We start from the raw sequence: 6,300 nt of genomic DNA on the forward strand, positions 1-6,300 counted from the left end.
GGACATCGGTCAAGAACATCCTGAAATACCTGAAAAGGACTAAGGATATGTTTCTCCTTTATGGAGGTGACAAAGAGCTTGTCATAAATGCTTACGTCGATGCTAGCTTTGACACTGATTCGGATGACTCTAAGTCACAAATCGGATACATATTTATATTGAATGGTGGAGCTGTCAGTTGGTGCAGTTCCAAGTAGAGCGTCGTGGCGGGATCTACATGTGAAGCGGAGTATATAGATGCTTCAGAAGCAACAAATGAAGGAGTCTGGATGAAGGAGTTCATATCCGATTTAGGTGTAATCCCTAGTGCATCGGGTACAATGAAAATCTTTTGTGACAATACTCGAGCAATTGCCTTGGCAAAGGAATCCAGATTTCACAAGAGAACCAAACACATCAAGAGACGCTTCAACTCCATCCGCGATCAAGTGAAGGAGGGAGACATAGAGATTTGCAAAATACATACGGATCTGAATGTTGCAGACCCGCTGACTAAGCCTCTTCCACAAGCAAAACATGATCAGCACCAAGACTCCATGGGTGTTAGAATCATTACAATGTAATCTACATTATTGACTCTGGTGCAAGTGGGAGACTGAAGGAAATATGCCCTAGAGGCAATAATAAAGTTGTTATTTATATTTCCTTATATCATGATAAATGTTCATTATTCATGCTAGAATTGTATTAACCAGAAACTTGATACATGTGTGAATACATAGACAGAACAAAGTGTCCCTAGTATGCCTCTACTTGAATAGCTCGTTAATCAAATATGGTTAAGTTTCCTGACCATAGACATGTGTTGTCATTTGATAAACGGGGTCACATCATTAGGAGAATGATGTGATGGACAAGACCCATTCGTTAGCTTATCATAATGATCGATAAGTTTTATTGCTATTGCTTTCTTCATGACTTATACATATTCCTTTAACTATGAGATTATGCAACTCTCGAATACCGGAGGAACACCTTGTGTGCTATCAAACGTCACAACGTGACTAGTTGATTATGAAGATGCTCTACAGGTGTCTCTGAAGGTGTTTGTTGGGTTGGTATAGATCAAGATTAGGATTTGTCACTCCGAGTATCGGAGAGGTATATCTAGGCCCTCTCGGTAATGCACATAACAATAGGCCTTGCAAGCAATGTGACTAATGAGTTAGTTGCGGGATGATGCATTACGGAACGAGTAAAGAGACTTGCTGGTAACTAAATTGAACTAGGTATGAAGATACCGACGATTGAATCTCGGGCAAGTAACATACCAATGACAAAGGGAATAACGTATGTTGTCATGGCGGTTTGACCGACAAAGATCTTCATAGAATATGTAGGAACCAATATGAGCATCCAGGTTCCGATGTTGGTTATTGACATGAGACGTGTCTCGGTCATGTCTACATAGTTCTCGAACCCGTAGGGTCCACACGCTTGATGTTCGATGACGATTTGTATTATGAGTTGTGTTTTGGTGACCGAATTTTGTCCGGAGTCCCGGATGAGATCACAAATGACGAGGAGTCTCAAAATGGTCGAGAGGTAAATATTGATATATTGTACGATGGTATTTGGACACCGGAATGGTTCCAGATCATTTCGGGTATATTTTGGAGTACCGGGAGGTTGCGAAACCCCCCGGGGAAGTAATGGGCCTTCATGGGCCATAGGTGAGAGAGAGGGGAGCCCGCAAGGGGTGCCCCCCATGGGTTGTCCGAATTGGACAAGGGGAAGGGGGCACGGTCCCCCTTTCCCCCTCCGAAAGAAGGAAGGGGGCGACTTGGACTAGGAGTCCTAGTCGGTCCCCCCCCCTATGGCGCGCCCCTCTGCCGGCCTCCTCCCTCCCCTCCTTTATATACGGGGGTAGGGGTGCACCCCAAAGCACAACAGTTGTTTGTTAGTCGTGTGCGGTGCCCCCCTCCATAGTTTATTCCTCCGGTCATATTGTCGTAGTGCTTAGGCGAAGCCCTGCGCGGATCAGATCACCATCACCGTCACCATGCCGTCGTGCTGACGAAACTCTCCATCGACAATTTTCTGGATCAAGAGTTCGAGGGACGTCATCGAACTGAACGTGTGCTGAACTCGGAGATGCCGTACATTTGGTACTTGATCGGTTGGATCACGAAGACGTTCGACTACATCAATCGCGTTAACCTAACGCTTCCGCTTTCGGTCTACGAGGGTAAGTGGACACACTCCCCCCTCTCGTTGATATGCATCTCCTAGATAGATCTTGCGTGATCGTAGGATTTTTTTTGAATTTGCATGCTACGTTCCCCAACAGCATGCTCCAGCCCACGCCACTATCTATTAAAGACAAACACTCATGCTCAATTATCGGGCCTTCTTCCCTCCACTCTCACATGCATGCATATTGTCATACTGATCCATCTCTCCCATGTCGTTGATCTTATGACTTATGTCTTCTTTCTTTTATCTCAATCATGCGCGCGCACACACACACATCCCACGTATACATGTATACCTCTCGCACATGCACATTCAAGGTCTCCTATGTCTCCATACGTAGTTAATTACCCTCAGCCCTAACCACACATCGAATCGTTCTCTTCTTGTGTGCACATAACTTCCGCTTGGATGGGTAAAACGCCCACTCACACTTAACAATCTCCTTCTAGCTACCCCCCTCTCTCACTCTTCCCTTATATCCCCGAAACCAATAAGACCATTCTTTCGTTTAATTCCCACCTACGTGCACCATCGATATATAATAGTCTTCCTCAGTGTCTCTCGAACAAACACGTTCTCTCAATGTCAACTCCTCTCACGCGCATATACCTTCTCTTCCCTCTCTACGGGCCTCTTCTATCTCGCACCCCCTCGTTGGTCACCTCTGCCATACACATCACATCTCTACGATGAAGCCACGCACACTTAAATTACTTTGGCCACCGAAGACTCCGCTTCACACACACACACACACATGCACCCACCCAAACACACACGCACACACAAACACTAAGACTCCATCTCACACACACATGCTAAACAATCACCTTAATTTGTTCCTACCACCCTTTGTCCAACCTTACCCGTATGATAAACAATCACCTTAATTTATTTGTATAACATGGACAAATTCCACTTTACTTTAGTAGTTAGCAAACTTCTCATAATTATATAACGCAGATCACGAGCAGGAAGTGACATTTTTTTACACAGCCACGTTAACATGGCCACGTAAATCACTAGCTAAAGTGTAATACAATTATACATATCCTAATGCAAAAGGTTGAGTACATGTCCAAAGAGTAGAGTCACACACACGCACTCTGTCTCTCAGAATCTCACACACATACCAGTTACATGACGCCCCCTTAAGCAGACCCGTATGTTACAAGTTGTGCACCCGCAGGTACACGCAATGGTGCACATTTATTTAAGCCGGACAGCGAACCCAAATAGTAGCTGCATTCATTCCCTTCCCACCGCCTCTTCTCTGGTCGCCGTCGCCCGATAGCCATGGCCCGGTCGAAGGTAACGACATACGCCATACTCCCGCCGGAGCGGCGCTTTAATCTGGAGGCGGCGGGCAGCCCGGATCGCAGCCGCCATGCCTCCGAATTCTGGACTAGCCGGAGCTGGATGAGGAGGCATTGGAGGCGGAGCAGCACGTGGAGCCGGAGGAGGAGAATGATGACGCGGAGCCGGAACAGGAGGATGACGACGTGGGCGAAGCAGAGCCGGAGGAGAACGATGATTTCCATTATACTCGGACTTAAAGGGCTTTGAGTTTCATCCCACATTTATTTCATAGAGATAAGAGAAAGGAAATTTAAGTGGTCATGCATGCATCTTTTTGTGCTAGAACTCCTATATAAGGGTTGACCGGTCGCTTCCCGTGGACGTGCGCGGACGGTGGAAGAGGAAGGAGAAGGGAAGTGGGCTGTGGAGTATGCCAGTTGTAGCACGAGCTCCAAGGAACGTTCGTGCCAAACAATGCAGAGTTGTAGAGTACAGTCCAGCGGAGTATGAATTGGCCTTTAGGTTCCGTGTGGATGACATGGCTGCAATATGCAGGTTGCAGTTGGACAACCTACCGCTCCGCTTCGCACGGTTTGGTCATGCAAGATTTCGATGCACGCATGTCACGCACGTACATGTCGAATGCATGCTCGGAAAAGGGCGACCAGGTACGCTAGTCCGAGTTGGTCCATGTGCCCGGAAAACAACTAATCCTAGTCGCTCTAAATGTCGTGCGTGCTTTAATTCTGGGCTAGTGGATGGACGCGAACGTGTCGCACAACGAACCGCCTCCCAGCTCCCTAATCTCTGTCTCTACTATAATAATAATAATAATCTATCTATCTCTATCTCTCTTCTACTACTCTACTATCTACTACTCTTATAAAAACAGAGTTGGTGATGATGGTGTGCCTGCCATCCTGCAATATAGGTCGTCCGCTTTATATCTGACAGATAGGAAGAAAACTATGGCAATTTTGCAAAAAGATACCCACACCCCTCTCCACATTTGCAAATAAGGCCTTCCCTCATTCATCCTTTTCTCTCACAAGATAAACTACTCATACAAATGCATCTTGATGTGACATGCAACGCACGCGGATGTTTCCTTGGGGTCTCTCCAGCGCGGTGTGGCCGTAGTTGCAAGTTGACGCCCCTTGAGATGCCGACGTTGATGGGCACTTGGATTTTGTCTGATGAGCAGGTAAGTGATGAGTTTGATCACGTAATAAATGCATTCTAAAGACTACTCACTATTTCACAGGTTAGGCTTGGTTCTAGTGGAGATTGGCTTGCATATGTACGGGAGGGTACCAACATCAATTTGCACAACATTTACAATGGACACCGTTCCCGTAGAACCTTTGTCCAACATTGGGATCAGCCATGCAACGGGCCATCGCCTGAATTGGTATGATTGCTTTCACAAACCCCCATCAACGGGTCATCCGCCAACCAAAATTACACTCTCATCATGGTGTTCGACATCATGATTGCTTTCACAAACCCTGTACATGGCGGTCGAAGGTGGACCATGCTGTCTGTGGGCGATTTGTTGTCGTACAAGTACGAAGACGTTGTGCTCCTTTCTAACCGCATCTTCGCGGTGACAAACCAGGGGACTTGTTTTGTATGGGACACATCCTACAGTATACTCCCTCTCTTCCAGTTTATTTGTTTTGAATTTTTCGTTTTATAAGTTTAAAATTCAAATTTAGAGCTCCCCATCACATGTTGAGACTAGAATGTTCATTAAATCATTGCGTGCATGTACTAGTTTTTTCTTGGTCATTTATATTGGTCACGCATGCATGCATTGCAAGTAACGTGTTTACCACAATTTCTTAGGAAACTGAGTGCCATAATTGAGTAGTTTTGCAAACTACCGGTACTACACCTGAAACGGTTCAAAATCAATACCACCACCGCGTCTGACCACTTTGGCCGACCCATACCCCCTCCCTTGCCGGCGCGCTTCCCGCATGTAACGGCCAGCGTCGCCCCGGAGCGTCAGTGCCGCATTAATACCCGGCCAGAGCGGAGACGACCTCTCACTGGCGTCGGCTTTGAAGCGGCACGACAACCGAGAGAGCGTCGCTTCCCAATGCACATGACTGCTCCGTGTCGAGGCTAGCCATAGTTTGGATGAGTCTCCATCGTAGGGAGCCACACTAAGAAGCTGCGATGATATGGACTCCTGTTGCCCATCGTTATGGATTGTTCCATCTATGAAGAACACGTGGGACTAGAACTACAAGACGGACATGTACCCAGGAGAGGACGTACGAACCTGAGTAATGTAGCACAGTAAGTGAAGTAGAAAGGCACAAATAGTATGAACATGTGTGGCATATAGGCATTTGTCTCTTACTACCACTAAATTTTGTACGTGCAATGCACGGTGATGTTATGATGTATGTGCCTAAGTACTCTACTACTATATTAATTGGAGTCACATATTAGGTTTTATATTTGTTTACGTCTATGGCCCGAGACCTTCGAACTAGACATGTCCTTCTCTCCGGGTCGCACTTTGTATCATTCCTACCACTAGTACTACTACGTGTGGTCTCCGACCTAGAAGTGGAGACGCTCTACCACGGTGTTCATGTCCCACTCCTTTCGCTGACGTGTGGGACATCCAGCACGTGTCATGTTTGGCACTCCTTCGTCGTAAGAGTTGAAACGCTAGATTTCATAAAAATAAAAAATAAATATAAATCAGCAGTGATACTATACCACGCGGTTTTCTTGCTCCTCGATATCGGAAAGAATACTTTTGTTCGCCGACATGTGGGACGTCGACCA

This window comes from Triticum urartu, chromosome 2 (assembly GCF_003073215.2).
Source record: "Triticum urartu cultivar G1812 chromosome 2, Tu2.1, whole genome shotgun sequence".
Classification (NCBI taxonomy): domain Eukaryota; kingdom Viridiplantae; phylum Streptophyta; class Magnoliopsida; order Poales; family Poaceae; genus Triticum; species Triticum urartu.